Genomic DNA, 15,331 nt, shown 5'->3' with positions numbered 1-15,331 from the left:
CTCACTGCATCAAAGCCCGCCAAAATGGGCGTGACTTGAGTGCATATAAGTGTAGTTCGTAGGCTGGAACCCTGGTTTTCATTGACTGAAGCGAAAAGTCGCTCGTGGCGCGAGCACGGCCGGCTACGCAATACTCGTTCCCTCATCTAGAGAGAATCGAGGTTACGTTAGGTAACCGATACATTCTCTTACGAGAGGTTCTCTCGTATTGCATAAGCTATCTTACGCTACGGGAACCCATTGTCAACGCCGTGCGCGCCAAGCATCCACTGTATGAGCCCCAGGGAATTAAGGGGGGACCCGGGGGGAGCCCTTATGAGTGGGGAAATAATATTTGGCCGGCAAGAATGCGGGTCATTGATTGTGTAATACATAAGCACATAGTGGGAAGGGAACGACAGAGCGCCGGTGCCGGTCTGTGTGGAATGTGTCCCATCAGTGCAGCTCACCAGGGGAGCTGTAGTGTATTAAACCGCTAGTAGTTTTGCCTGCAGAGCGGGCACTTCCATATTGTAAAATCTGACAAAGGTGGAGGGGGAAGTCCATCCCGCTGCCACACATATGTCGTGAATGGAAATTCCGCTGGACCATGCCCACGAGGATGCCATGCCTCTAGTGGGGTGAGCCCTAATGCCCAACGGGCATGGCAGGTCTTTTGACACGTATGCAGCAGCAATAGCGTCCACTATCCATCTAGATAGTGTCTGTTTCGAGGCGGCGAGACCTTTGGTGCGCCCTCCGAACGAAACGAAAAGCTGCTCAGAGCGTCTGAAAGCGGCGGAGCGTGCAGTATACAATCTCAGTGCTCTGACCGGGCAAAGGAGATTGGCGTCGCGTTCGCTATCGGGTGCTGGCAGCGCCGATAGGGAAATGACCTGTGCTCTGGAAGGAGTACCGATCACCTTGGGAACATAGCCGTGTCTAGGCTTTAAAATGACCTTGGAGTCACTTGGTCCAAACTCAAGACACGCAGCGCTGACAGACAGCGCGTGAAGGTCTCCCGCACGTTTGACTGATGACAGGGCAGTCAGAAAAACGGTTTTGAGTGAAAGGTATTTCAAATCCACGGATTGAAGTGGTTCGAAAGGGGGCTTTCATAGTTTCGAGAACTATAGAAAGATCCCAGATAGGAACCGATGGGGGCGCGGGGGTTCATCCTTCTAGCTCCCCCGAGGAAGCGGATGACCAGCTCGTTTTTACCCCATGACTGGCCGTGCAGGGGTTCAGCGAACGCCGCAACGGCCGCCACATACACTTTGAGCATGGATGGGGATCTGCCCTTATCCAGCAGCTCTTGTAGAAATACGAGCAGCGACGACACTCCACATGTCCGCGGGTCCAGGTCTCTGTCGGTGCACCATTTTGAGAACACAGACCATTTTGACGCATAGAATCTTCTCGTGGAAGGGGCTCTAGCGTGTATGATGGTGTTTATTACTCCTTCTGGCAGAGCGACGGGTAGTCGTTGATCACCCACGCATGCAGCGCCCAGCGCTCTGGGTGGGGATGCCAGATTGTGCTGCGAGCTTGAGAGAGGAGCTCTGCTCTCACTGGGATGGGCCACGGCGCTGTCAGTGACAGCTGTGTAAGCTCCGGGAACCATGTCTGATTCTCCCAATGCGGGGCTATGAGGAGCACCGAGTGACGCGCTTCCCTGATCCTCTGCATTACCTGTGGCAATAGCGAGACGGGAGGGAAGGCGTAAAGCGGGCGTCTGGGCCAGTCCTGGGCCAGCGCGTCCTCGCTTTTCGAGAAAAATATTGGGCAGTGAGAGTTCTCTTTGGACGCAAAGAGGTCTATCTCTGCTCTGCCGAATAGGTGCCATAACGTCTGGACTGTCTGAGCGTGCAGGGACCATTCCCCTGGGGGAATATTGTCTCTGGACAGTCTGTCCGGGCCGTCGTTCAGGTGGCCTGGCACGTGCGTCGCCCTCAGCGAGCGCAGGTGGCACTGGGACCAACTCAGTATGCGTTTCGTCAGATGGAATAGGTTCCTGGATCTGACACCGCGCTGACGGTTTAGGTAGGATACCACAGATCTGTTGTCCGAACGGACCAGGACGTGGTGACCCTGAATGACCGGGAGAAAGCGCACGAGCGCGTACTCGACCACTATCATTTCCAGACAATTTATGTGAAGGAGCTTTTCCTGAACTGACCATAGGCCGAAAACCGGAGAGCCCTCGCAGACCGCGCCCCAACCCGTGTTGGACGCGTCTGTCGAGATTACTTTTCGGCGAGATACAGCTCCCATTGTCACTCCCCGCTGATACCATTCGGCCACTGTCCAGGGCTGCAGAGCTGAAATACAGGTCTGAGTCACCTTGATGGGCTGGCGGCCTGTGGCCCAAGCCCGGCGAGACGCGCGGGTGTTTAGCCAATGCTGAAGCGGGCGCATGTGCAGTAAACCCAGCTGAAGTACTGCTGCGGCTGAGGCCATGTAACCTAGCACTCTCTGAAATTTCTTCAGAGGCGTGAGGCTGTTCATCTGAAAAGATGCGGCTAGTCGCTGAACACGGCGCGCGCGCTGTGTAGATAAGCGGGCCGTCATTGCCACGGAGTCTAGTTCTATTCCAAGGAAGGAAATTGTCTGACTGGGCTGTAGTGAGCTCTTGGTCCAATTGACTGCAAGACCCAAACTGTTCAGATGGCTGAGCAGAACTGCTCTGTGAGACAGAAGCTCCATATGTGACTGCCATTATCAGCCAGTCGTCCAAATAGTTCAAAATTCGCAAACCCTGACTCCGCAGGGGTGCGAGCGCCGTATCCATGCACTTCGTGAAAGTACGGGGTGCTAAGGACAGGCCGAACGGAAGGACGGTGTATTGATAAACCTGGCCGTCGAAGGCGAATCTCAAGAATGGCCTGTGACTGGGATTTATCTGAATCTGAAAGTATGCATCTTTCAGATCGAGAGAAATAAACCAGTCCCCCAGGCGCACATGCGCGAGGAGTTTCCTGATTGTAAGCATTTTGAACAGTCTTTTTGCAAGCACCTTGTTCAAAACCCTGAGATCTAATATGGGTCTGAGGCCGCCGTCTTTCTTGGGAACAAGAAAATAACGGCTGTAAAGCCCCGACTCACTCAGAGAGGGTGGCACTTTCTCTATGGCCCTTTTGCACAGAAGGCTTGCTATTTCTGAACGAAGCATGCACGCTGCTTCCGTGTTCACAGTGGTTTCGAGCCGCGCTCTGAAGCGAGGAGGGCGGCGATCGAACTGTAGCAAATAGCCCTGTTGTATTGTGCTTAACACCCACTTGGATATCCCTGGAATAGCTTCCCACGCTTTGAAGTGTAACGCTAGAGGGTGAATGGCCAATTCGCTCTGATTGCCGCACACAGAGTGCTGAACAGAATGAGTGAGCGCGTTTAGTGTGTTTATGCATGATTGCTCGCAGACAGCATGAACAGGCTGTTTTGTGAGTGACTTCCCGATTGGAATGAATGGGTAAAGAGTCACATCTGTTACGTGATGCGCAAGCATAGTCATGGGCACGGGACTTACACACAGAGGAATGTTTGCTGGCCGTGTAACAGAGCGGGCAGAGAATGGGCGCGCGCACGTATTCGTGGGCGCATTTATTGACTCTAGCACTCGAGCGGTTCGTAACCGCTTTATGTGAGCGTGCTCTGGTGGGGACACGAGACATGCAGTGCTTGTGTGTAGAGGTGAACACTGGATTGTGGGCACATTTTCTACACATAGGGCTGGTCGTGTGACAGAGCGGCCAGAGAATGGGCGCACGCACGCATTTGTGGGCGCCTTCATTGAATCTGACGCTCGAGCGGTTCGTAACCGCTTTATGAGAGCGTGCTCTGATAGGGGCACGGGATGTGTTATGCTTGTGTGTAGGGGTGAACACTGGGTTGTGGGCACATTTTCTACACATAAGACATGTTTGCTCTTTACAAGATTTATTTGGGTCGCCGTGAAAACGGCGTTTGAGTGCAGGCAAGCGGGCAATGTCACCGGCTTGTTGGCTGCTAAATTCACCACTGCAGTAGCCTGAGAGAAGGGGACTGACAGGGGGCGAAGCTTTGACGGTGGTCCGGCCGCGGCGGGACTGAGCCGTCGTTTGTTCAACACAGTTAGGAAGACTTCGGCTGCTCGGGTTTCAGCGTTACCTTAGATCGAGGCCCGCGGGGGGGCGGCGGTCTGCGGCGGCTGTCTGAGCGCGATCGAGGGCGGCCGTCCTGTCGACGCTGAGAAGTCTGAGTTTGTTGAACTGGGCGCTGTGAAAAGGCTCGTGCAGGAGGCTGATCACGTGAGCGGCCTGCAGAGGAGCTAGCGCGGCGCGGCAGGAAGAGGTTCATGGCTTGGGTGGCTTTCTGGACTTCTGAGAAGCGGTCAACAATGCCACTCACCGCGGAGCCGAAGAGACCGGACAGAGAGAGCGGTGCATTGAGGAACGTGGAGCGTTCTGCGTCTCCCATGTCGGCTAGTGTTAGCCACAAGTGTCTCTCGGTCACAGTCAGCGAGGCCATGCACTTCCCTAGAGCTTGGGCTGCAGCTTTGGTAGCGCAAAGGGCGAGGTCTGTCGCGCTTCGTAGATCAGTAACAGCCTCTGGGTGCCTGCCTTTCTCATCCCACTCCCGAAGAAGGTCTGCTTGTAGGATCTGTAAAACGGCCATTGAGTGCAGAGCAGATGCAGCTTGGCCGGCGGCGGAATAGGCACGGCCAACATAGGCGGAAGTCGCTCTGCAGGCCTTAGACGGGAGCACAGGCTTGGAACGCCATCTCGCGGAGGGCGGACAAAGGTGTACTGCTACCGAGTCCTCGACCGGGGGGATGGAGGAGTAGCCTCTCTCAGTGGCACCGTCCACCGACGCGAGAGAGGTGGAGACGTGGGAACAGGACCTGGCTGAAAAAGGAGCGTTCCACGACTTTGCAAGCTCCGTGTGTAATTCCGGCAGGAAGGGAGCGGCCCGGGCCGCGGGTGTAGAGCGGCGATGGCTTTGAAGAAAGCAGCCGTCGAGTCTGTTGGGTGCCTGCTCAGGGGGCGGTGACCACTCGAGCCCGAGGTGGTCGACGGCCTGTGTGAGGAGGCGTGTTAACTCCCCTTCGACTCCGGCGTGGGTCCTGCTGGATTCCTGGGCCGAGGAGGAGGCTTGGGAGCCTGACCACTCCTCGCTGTCCGAAGCCATGATGGAACAGCGGCCCTTATCCTCTGCCTCGTCATCCGAGATGGCAGCAGTGCGGCCGCTCGGCGGCAACTGCGGCGTCCCGGGGCGGGGAGGGTGAAAGCGATGCTTCGAGGGAGAGGCTCCGGCGAGGCAGTCGCTTCAACCACAGTTTCCGGCAGCCTTTGTGAGCGGCGCTTCTTCCTGCGCGGCTGAAGGTAGGCGGCGCGGCGGTTTCTGCTTTGAGCGCTCGAGTCGAGCCCGCAGGGTCGACATCGGTAGCTCCTCGCAGAATCGCATCCGCCCTCAGTGAGGGCGAGCTCTGCGTGCCCCAGTCCCAGGCAGAGAGCGCAGATGATGTGGCGGTCTCCTGTGCTGAGAAGGGCGCGACATGAGGCGCAAGTGGAGCGAGGCATCTTGAGGCATCTCGTACTCTTTTGTGAATAGTTCGTGAGAACTAGCTTGCTGAATAAAAGGATACGTCGTCGGATGGCGTAGCTCGCAGGATGGCTGAAGGTGGCTGAGACGGCCGGCTTCTTCTAGTGCTGTCCACGCTTGCTTGATGCCCCTCGAACGGCGACGCGGCTTCCAGGTCAGCGATGCGAAGAGCTTCGCTGAAGAGATGAAAATCAGGGTTCCAGCCTACGAACTATGCTTATATGCACTCAAGTCACGCCCATTTTGGCGGGCTTTGATGCAGTGAGCGCGCGGACGCCTCTCATTGGATGCGAGTTCGCCCAAGCTCGTCTATAGGCTGCAGCAGTTGCCGCAGAGCAACCTATGAGCTCGCTAGCTAGCCCGCTCAAGGTCTGCAGCTGCCGCACTGTGTTGACAATGGATACAAAAATTAAGGATAATTTTTTGGCTTCAATATCTCAGAAAAGATTAATCTTTCCGTAGTGTAAGCTAGCTTATGCAATACGAGAGAACCTCTCGTAAGAGAACCGAGTTTACATACGTCACTAAGAAATTTCACACTTGTAAATACGACTTGGTCATTCATGTGCTCCAAACTCAAAATTACGCTATTTCTAGCTGCACATGAATGGCATAGTAAAATGCGATGACACCAAACAAGACACTAAAATAATAGATGCTTTGACATAAAGGAACATAAAGGGGGAAAAAATCGAATCTAATGAATAATTTCAAAGATGGAACAACCCTAGTAGTAATTGGTGAAAATTGTATATTGGTGTATTGGCGGTAACTATGGTTACTTCGGTATTCTGGCAACTCCCGCTATTGATATATTTAGATGTGAAATGATTAGACAAAAGTTGTCTATACGTCACCACATGTCTTCTGATTGGATGGTTATCTTACGCGATTAAGAACGAAAACAGTTGGAAGAAGATGCAGAGGATAGATGGACAAAACAGGTAAATCTCTTTGTTGGTAATTTCATAATTGATAGCTCAATACAGAAAAAAGTAGCAACCTTCGAGATAAGTCATTAGGGTGATTCTATAACTTCGGCACTTTGTCGATGCAACATGCACCTTAGCTGTAGTCTAATCTTCCTTGTGTTAGGTCATTTAGGATCACTAATTGATTTTAAGAATGTGAAATATCAGAGTGATAGTAGTGAGAATTATTTATTTCAGATTTATTGCTTTCATCACATTCCCAGTGGGTCAGAAGTTTAAATACACTTTGTTAGTATTTGGCAGCATTGCCTTTAAATTGTTTAACTTGGGACAAACCTTTTGGGTAGCCTTCCACAAGCTTCTCACAATAATTTGCTGGAATTTTGGCCATTCCTCCAGACAGAACTGGTGTAACTGAGTCAGGTTTGTAGTCCTCCTTGCTCACAATTGCTTTTTCAGTTCTGCCCACAAATTCTTTCTCAAATTGAGGTCAGGGCTTTGTGATGGCCACTCCAATACCTTGACTTTGTTGTCCTTAAGTCATTTTGCCACAACTTTGGAGGTATACTTGGGGTCATTTTCAATTTGAAAGACCCATTTGCGACCAAGCTTTAACTTTCTGGCTGATGTCTTGAGATGTTGCTTCAATATATACACACACAATCTTCCTTCCTCATGATGCCATCTATTTTGTGAAGTGCACCAGTCCCTCTTGCAACAAAGCACCCCCACAACATGATGCTGCCACCCCCATGCTTCACAGTTGGGATGGTGTTTTTCGGCTTGCAAGTCTCACCCTTTTTCCTCCAAACATTACGATGGTCATTGTGGCCAAAAAGTTAAATATTTGTTTCATCAGACCAGAGGGAATTTCTCCAAAAAGTACAATCTTTGTCCACATGTGCACTTGCAAACTGTAGTCTGGCTTTTTTATGGACGGAGCATTGGCTTCTTCCTTGCTGAGCAGCCTTTCAAGTTATGTCGATATAGGACTCGTTTTACTGTGGATATAGATACTTGTCTGTCTGTTTCCTCCAGCATCGTCACAAGGTCCTTTGCTGTTGTTCTGGGATTGATTTGCACTTTTCGCACCAAATTATGTTAATCTCTAGTAGACAAAATGCGTCTATTTCCTGAACAGTTTCATGGCTGCGTAGTCCCATGGTGTTTATACTTGCATAGCCTACTATTGTTTGTAGATGAATGTGGAACCGTCAGGCATTTGGAAATTGCTCCCAAGGATGAACCAGACTCTCACGTTGAGTTCCTCTAGGGTTTTAATCAATGGCTTTTAAGAGACTTGTCATTAAGAGGGAGAGTTGTGCTTTCCAAAGCAGAATGTATATCCCGGTTAACTTATACAGCTATGGCTCTTCAGGTTAATGATAAAATGTTGAAGGAGATTCTGCCCAATCTTTTAACAATCAAGGTTAAAGAAGTATCTTTTAAACTCCTTCACAGAAGTAACCCTGCTACACATTATTTAACCAAGTTTTTAGCTAAATATACTTGGTTTTATTGTTGGAAATGTTGATGAAAATGTTACATTACAGTGGAAAGATGTAATTTTATGTATTTTTGTAAACTCCAAAGATAAACAAACCCACATTATTTTATAATTTTTTATTTTATTTTAATGGCTAAATTTCACATTCATAAATGTAAATTTTCAGGGGAAAAAAAAACATGTTTTATAGTATTTAAAAATGAAGTGAAGCATCATATTGAGTCAATATTGCCCTCAAAGAAACAAAAAGCTATTCGAATTTTGCAAGCATGTACACTCTTTAAAGTATTTTTAAAATATGATTTATACCTCCCCCTAGCATTTGAAATGTTGTATTGTATTTGTATTGTATTGTTTTGATATTTTCTTCAATACTAAAAATCAATAAATAAAAAAATAAAAAATTCCTCTAGGGTTACTGTAATTAGTGCTCTCGTGGCTCGATTAGTTCGGCCTGACGCAGTGTCATAGGCAGCAAACATTCCACCCGCAGCAGAGTGAGTGTTGAGGGACATGAGATCATACCGACTGTCAGTACTGCTCTTCTCCGCACACAACATGGGCTCCACCGCCCAAATCACCAAGAGAAGAGCCCCGGAATCACTGGAATGCTCCGGACTCGCTTCTGTGTCGCGGATCGCGTGTATTGTTGAGTTTTATGAGGTGTAAAATGTGAGAAATTGCTGGTGTGATGGACTCGGGACAAGATGGCAGCAGTATGAGAGCACACACACATACTTCAGTACAAGTGTGTAAAATGATCGGAGAACACCTGGATTAAATCTACTGTTACTCCGTGTGAAAGGTGAGATATTATTTTATTAATCTGAGTGATCTGAGATTTTATGTTAAATGGTTTGATCTTAAATTAACACTTGATGTTTATGGAACAAGTCGATCAAACATAACACGGATGATCACATTGGCTGTGTTTCAAATTATGGTGAGCTCTCAATATAGATCGCATTTGTGGGCATCGTTGTTTTAGATTCGCGTGATGATTCGAACTTGGGTGATTCGATTCGAATGGTCGAAGACTGTTATGATGCCTAGAAATTCCATCTAGGTCCAGCTCACTTCATGCACTCGAAAAGTTCTTCATCCATCCATCCATCCATCCATCCATCCATCCATCGTCAACCGCTTATCCTGTGTACAGGGTCGCGGGGGGCTGGAGCCTATCCCAGCTAACATTGGGCGAAAGGCGGGGGACACCCTGGACAGGTCGCCAGTCCATCGCAGAAAGTTCTTCATCACTTGTTTTTATTATTAAGGTCATGTGTGTATGATGATTTGGCATTTCTATTTAAATATAAATGATCAAGTTAGAAAGTTACGCCTCTTTTGAAGATAGTAAATCAGATCAACTTTGAGGAAGAAATGTGTTTTGTAACTTTATATAAGTGTAATTAAAAAGCTATTAACATTATGGAATCCTGAACAGATCAGTAAGTGAACAATTTTATATCAAAATATGAATCAAAGTTTCATGACTTTTCTAAATATTGGATCATACATTTGTTAAGCATTATATAATGATTTAATGTTAGGTAAAATATGTCAATTAAATGAATCAAGGTTATTATAAAGTGCTGGCAGATCATGCATAGTTTATGGTGCTGACCCACTGTCTGTGACGGGCCCATTGTAGTGACATGACTCAAAGGCTTGAGGCTGTCTACACTGGGCACGTCAACACAAATGTTCTAAACCATATATTTGTGTTGTTGGCAGTAGCAGCACCAGTGTGTGTAGCGCAAAATGGAAAGGACCAATGGTGATGTGCCGCAATGGATGCTTCCATGGTAGACAGCATAATTGATTATAATAGGTTATATTGCGCTATATTAAGAAAATTAACAAGCTCCACAATATTATAAAAATAAAATGTTGGTTTTATAATATTGTGGAGCTTGTTATTTTTCTAACGATTGAGTTTGAAATATGTCTGAATTTGAGTGGCTCATGATGTTAGCCAATCAGACCAACGATCATGTTGGAGTTTAAAGGAGGCACTTGGGGCAAAACAGAGAGTTTCAGACAGAGGGCCAGAGACAGGAAGGAAATGTATTATATAATACTAAATTATGACTGTTTTGGTGCAAAAAAAACTTTACTAACAGGGAAGCATTTCATGATCCCTTTAAGTGTCCAATAAAACTATGCAAGAGGAAAAAACGGCCAATATGTAGCCAGTAAAATAAGTTTATTTACACTCCATTTACACTTTATCACTTGCTTTAACCATTAATGTCAAATGGGAATGATAATTTGGAGTTTTAAGTCATTAGAAATTAACAAGATTAATATATCTGTAGGTAAGTTGTATAAACTTGTAAAAGTTATTAAAAGTATAATAAAAATACAAGTCATTAACAAACATTATAAAACACTGGTAAGATCAGTAGTATCGTTAACATTTCAAGTATGAATATAGCAAAATGTATGAATCAAACTATTTGAATGTACATTAACAAACATTATAAAGGGCTAATACATAACATATCATTAGTTAATGACTTATTCATAGACGTTATTATAAAGTGTTATAAAAAGGCATGTTTCTGTCAATGTTCGTAAATATTATTAATGAGAATAAAGAGCTACCAGCTCAGAGCTGCTGTAGAAATCAAGTTGTGTGCAACTTTATTTCCGATTTAAGGTGACCACAGAGGCAACGAGTGTTTTCATGTTCCTTATTGTGTTACTGGGTTAATGCTGGCCAGATCTGTCTTTTGAACTGCTGGGCTTTGCTTTTTATGAAGAAAGAGTTCATTTAGTGTTGTGAGAGTGCTAAAGTGAAGTCACATTAGTCCTGCGGAGTGCACAGGCATGTCTACACCCTCACAAACTCCTGCCGTTGTTACTCACTGTGGTGAGGCCTGCCACCAAAATAGACCTGACTACAGCGCATGTTGTGACTCTGTGGAATTTACATTTAAAGGGGCAGCTCAGAAATGACCTTTGTTTGGAATTCTTTGAAAACACGCATACTGAAACTTGTTTCAAGACCACTCATGCTTTATGGCCTTGTGTTCTTTACCTTGAGTTTGTTCACATCACCGACTTCCTTGCTTTTTGATACTTGGTATTAGATTCAGCTCCTCCCATCCCAGCAAAATGAAACCACTGTGTTAAACCAGAGTTGCTTGCTTTCTTTAGATTGTTATTAGTCCTGGTTATGAAAACCGTCATACTGCTTTTGTAGAGGAAAAACTATGAAAATGTTTCATACTTTGGGTTAAGGTGCTAATGTTACACACCCCACCTATTTCATAAGCAAGTGGGAAGCTCAAGCTGAGGTATCATGTTATCTAGTTATCTAGAACATCAAGTTTATATCATTTGTAAACATTAGCAAGATAAGTTAGTGGTGACAACTCACAGACTATAACTGCCATGGTGTCCGAACACACGTCCATGGAAACCATGGAAAGTCCCTTTCTTTGGTCACTGCTTTGTCCATTGTGCATTTTAACGGATTTGTTCTTTGTACTAATTTTTCCTGAAGCTTTACCTTGGTGCGCTGGATAAACAACCTGGAAAGTTTGCCTGAACTGCTACCTTTGACATTGACCCCACCTCACTCCCCAGATGGCCTTGTTTGGCCCAATGGTAATCAGCGGGCCATTGGCCCTGAGAAAGCCCCAAAGAGGCACGACGAATCCCTTGAAGTGACAGTGGAAATGCAACTGGCCCTGGCATGCACAAGCATGCCCTCTTTTGGCTCGATAGTGGAAATGCGCCTATTGTGTGGCTTGTTGAGTAGAGGACTGTTGTTACCTTTTCCAAAGGGATCAGCATTATGATTTAGACTTGGCATCCCATATGAATATTGAAAGTTCATGGCAAATTTGCAGCAAACTTTCCACAAATTCGCCACTGATCTTATTTTCTCTATAGATATTTTCAGATTTTTATTATTATTGTATCATCATATATTCTTAAAGAAGAGTTCTCTCAATGTCTGTGTTTCTTTGCCCACTCTAACCTTTTTATTTAGTTTTTCCATTTCAAAAATGTCTTTTTCTTTGCAATTCTCCCCATAAGGCCTGCATCCCTGAGTCTTCTCTTTACTGTTGTACATGAAGCTGGTGTTTAGCGGGTAGAATTCAATGAAGCTGTCAGCGGAGGACATGTGAGGCATTTATTTCTCAAACTAGAGACTCTGATGTACTTATCCTCTTGTTTAGTTGTACATCTGGTCTTCCACATCTCTTTCTGTCCTTGTTAGAGCCAGTTGTCCATTCTCTTTGAAGACTGTGGTGTACACCTTTGTATGAAATCTTCTGTTTTTTTTTTGGCAATTTCAAGTATTGTATATCCTTCATTCCTCAAAACAATGATTGACAGACAAGTTTCTAGAGAAAGCTGTTTCTTTTTTGAAATTTTTGATCTAATATTGATCTTAAGACATGCCAGACATATTGTGGCAACTGAAAAACAAACACAAAGACGATGTTAAGCTTCATTTAACGAACCAAATAGCTTTCAACTGTATATGATATAATGGCAAGTGATTTTCTAGTACAAATTTAGCAATTTATCGTGATTGCTCAAGGATAAGGTGTTGGAGTGATCTTTTTTTGAAATAGTGATGGTGCTGTTTTTTACATCAGTAATGTCCTGACTATACTTTGTTATCAATTGAAAACCACTTTGGTGAATTGAAGTACCAATTTCCAATTCATTTTTAAGCTGCGTCGTTGCTGAGAATCGCCTGCTTGCAAATGGAGGCGTTTGAGACACTAAATGACCAATCACAGTTTGTTTTGTTGTTATGCCATCGTGTTACCACATTTATAATCTGGTGTGCAACTCAATCTCATTTAAACGGTCACGCATATCAGAGCCTTGACAGAAGCGTATGAGCTCATGGTGTTTAAAGTGCATGGGTGTTTCATTTTCTCTCTTTCTCGACTCAACAGTTCCCTTAAACTGTTAACTGTCTTGTCTGATATATGGCAATTTATCATGATAAAAAGGCAATTATCAATTAAACTTCTATCATACAGAATATCATCTGCTAATATGCGTATATCTCGTTTAAATAGATTTAATTCACAAACCTCAGGATATTTGCGCAAATCCATTTTCTTCCTGTGGATCGTTCATATACACTGATGAGCCAAAACATTATGACCACCTGCCTAATATGCTGTTGGTACTCAGTGTGCTGTCAAAACAGCGCCGAGGCATAGACTCACAAGGCTATCAGGGCTATTACAAGATCCCTGAAGTTGTCCTGAGGGATTTGGCACAAAGACATTAGCAGCAGATCCTTCAGGTCCTGTAAGTTGCGAGGTGGAGCCACCGTTGATCGGACTTGTTGGTGGCACTGGTCAAATTGACCTCCACATGAATGGTTGGACCAAGGGTTTCCCAGCAGAACATTGCCCAGAGTATCACACTCCCTCCAGAAGACGGAATGTCATCTTCCCACAGTGCATCCTGGTGCCATCATTTCCCCAGGTAAATGGCGCACACGTACACTGCCGTCCATGTGATGTAAAAGCGGAATCATCGGACCAGGCGACCTTCTTCCACTGCTCCAAGGTCCAGTTCCGATGCTCGAGTACCCATTGCTGGTACTTTCGATGGTGGACAGGGGTCATCATGGAAACTCTGACCGGTCTGCGGCTACGCAGCCCCATATGCAGCAGGGTCTGATGCACTGTGTGTTGTGACACATTCCACCTGTAACCATCATTACTAATTTTCTGTGACTTGTGCCAGAGTAGACCTTCTATCGTTTCAGACAAGATGGGACAGCTTTTGTTGCCCTCACGCATCGATGAGCCTTAGCCCAACATCCTTTTTGTGGTTTGTCCCTCCTCGGACAACTGTGGGTAGGTACTCGCTACTGCTGACTGGGATCACCCCACAAGTCTTGTCGTTTAAGACATGTTCTGACCCTGTGAGTAGAGATGCACCGATCCGATAGCTGGATCGGTATCGGTTCCGATACTGAACTTTTAGACGGATCGGGTATCGTCCGACAAGCCAGATACAAATCTGATACTGTCTGTTAGTCATGTTTGTTACTGTCAAGCTCAAAAATGACATAAATGAACCATTAAAACACCATTAAAGTAGTTTTTATTTGACTCGTGCATTCAAAATTATTTATTCAAAATTAGGGGGCAGCCGTGGCTCAGCGGTTAAGGCTCTGGGTTACTGACCAGAAGGTCAGGGGTTCAAGCCCCAACACCACCAAGACCCTTGAGCAAAGCCCTTGAACCAATCTGCTCCAGGAGCGCCGTATCATGGCTGACCCTGCACTCTGACCCCAGCTTAGCTGGGATATGTGAAAAATAAATAATTTCACCATGTATATGCAGAAATGTGTGTATAATGTGTGACAATTGATCAATTTTTTATTTATTTATTTATTATTAAAAGGCTGTGTTTAAGTAAATATATAAAATGCACGTGAAGCTCCAGGGTGTCAGTGAATGGTGCTGTTCTGTTTTCACACACACACACCCGCGGCTATTTTTAGACTATGTGCAATATTTTAGCGCTACTCACAAACAACATCTCAGAGGCAGATGCTCAAAAGTTCAGTTCACTTATAATATGCATTTAGAACGGCACCAGAGGAGCATTTTTAACAGAATTTGAATAAGAAGCAAATTAAACTGCCATGAACTTGCTTACAAACAAGGACGGGCGACGTAAACTGATCACTGTCACGAGGTCGCTGCTCTCGCTGGAACCGCATGAGAGCAACTGAGCAACTTCAAAGTGAAAGTGCTTCACATGTGACATACTGTAGATAAATGTCATATTCACTGTGCGCTGTATGTACTGTTTGTGGATTAGTTTGATATGGTCTTTTTGTGAAAAAATGCGATTGCTAATGCACACAGCCGTCCGTTTTTTTTTTTTTGGACTTCTTCCTGTTATATTAAAATGTCTTTATGTGCAATGGATTACTAAAATAGACTAAACAGAAACCAGAAGAAATTGAAATCTTATTTTTTTAAATATAATTTTTATTACTGTTTATTTACGAAGTGTGAAAGTTTGAGGAAATCATGCTAAATAAAAGTAAATACATTTTGTAGACAATTTATTTTGTCATTTTACCATTATATTAAATTGTCATATATCAACATTATATCGGCTACCCTGCGCTCTGTATATCGGATATTGGTCGACCTCTAAACGCATCACAGTATTTGTATTATAGAAATGTTTTAAATGAATAGATATGTTTTAATTCATGAAAAAAAAAATGGTGTGCTTGTGTTGTCCTGGTTAACACATTAGTTGCATATTGGTCCATCTTAATTTTTGGAAATTTGTTTAGCGGCCTACTGTGCATCCT

The 15,331-nt window shown here is 45.3% G+C and overlaps 1 protein-coding gene across 2 annotated transcripts in view; it reads left to right on the top strand.

The window, feature by feature from the left end:
- Positions 1 to 8,512: 8,512 nt before the first annotated feature.
- Positions 8,513 to 15,331, top strand: part of hipk3b (homeodomain interacting protein kinase 3b) — an 88,516-nt gene continuing 81,697 nt past the window's right edge. For both annotated transcript variants that reach the window (XM_052152012.1, XM_052152011.1), the window contains exon 1: positions 8,513 to 8,803. The gene's annotated coding sequence lies outside the window, so the exon portion shown is untranslated. The remainder of the gene's footprint in view (positions 8,804 to 15,331) is intronic.

Source organism: Xyrauchen texanus, chromosome 21 (genome assembly GCF_025860055.1).
Source record: "Xyrauchen texanus isolate HMW12.3.18 chromosome 21, RBS_HiC_50CHRs, whole genome shotgun sequence".
NCBI lineage: Eukaryota > Metazoa > Chordata > Actinopteri > Cypriniformes > Catostomidae > Xyrauchen > Xyrauchen texanus.
Note: the sequence above shows the minus strand (reverse complement) of the source record. Positions and strands in the feature narration are given on the sequence as shown.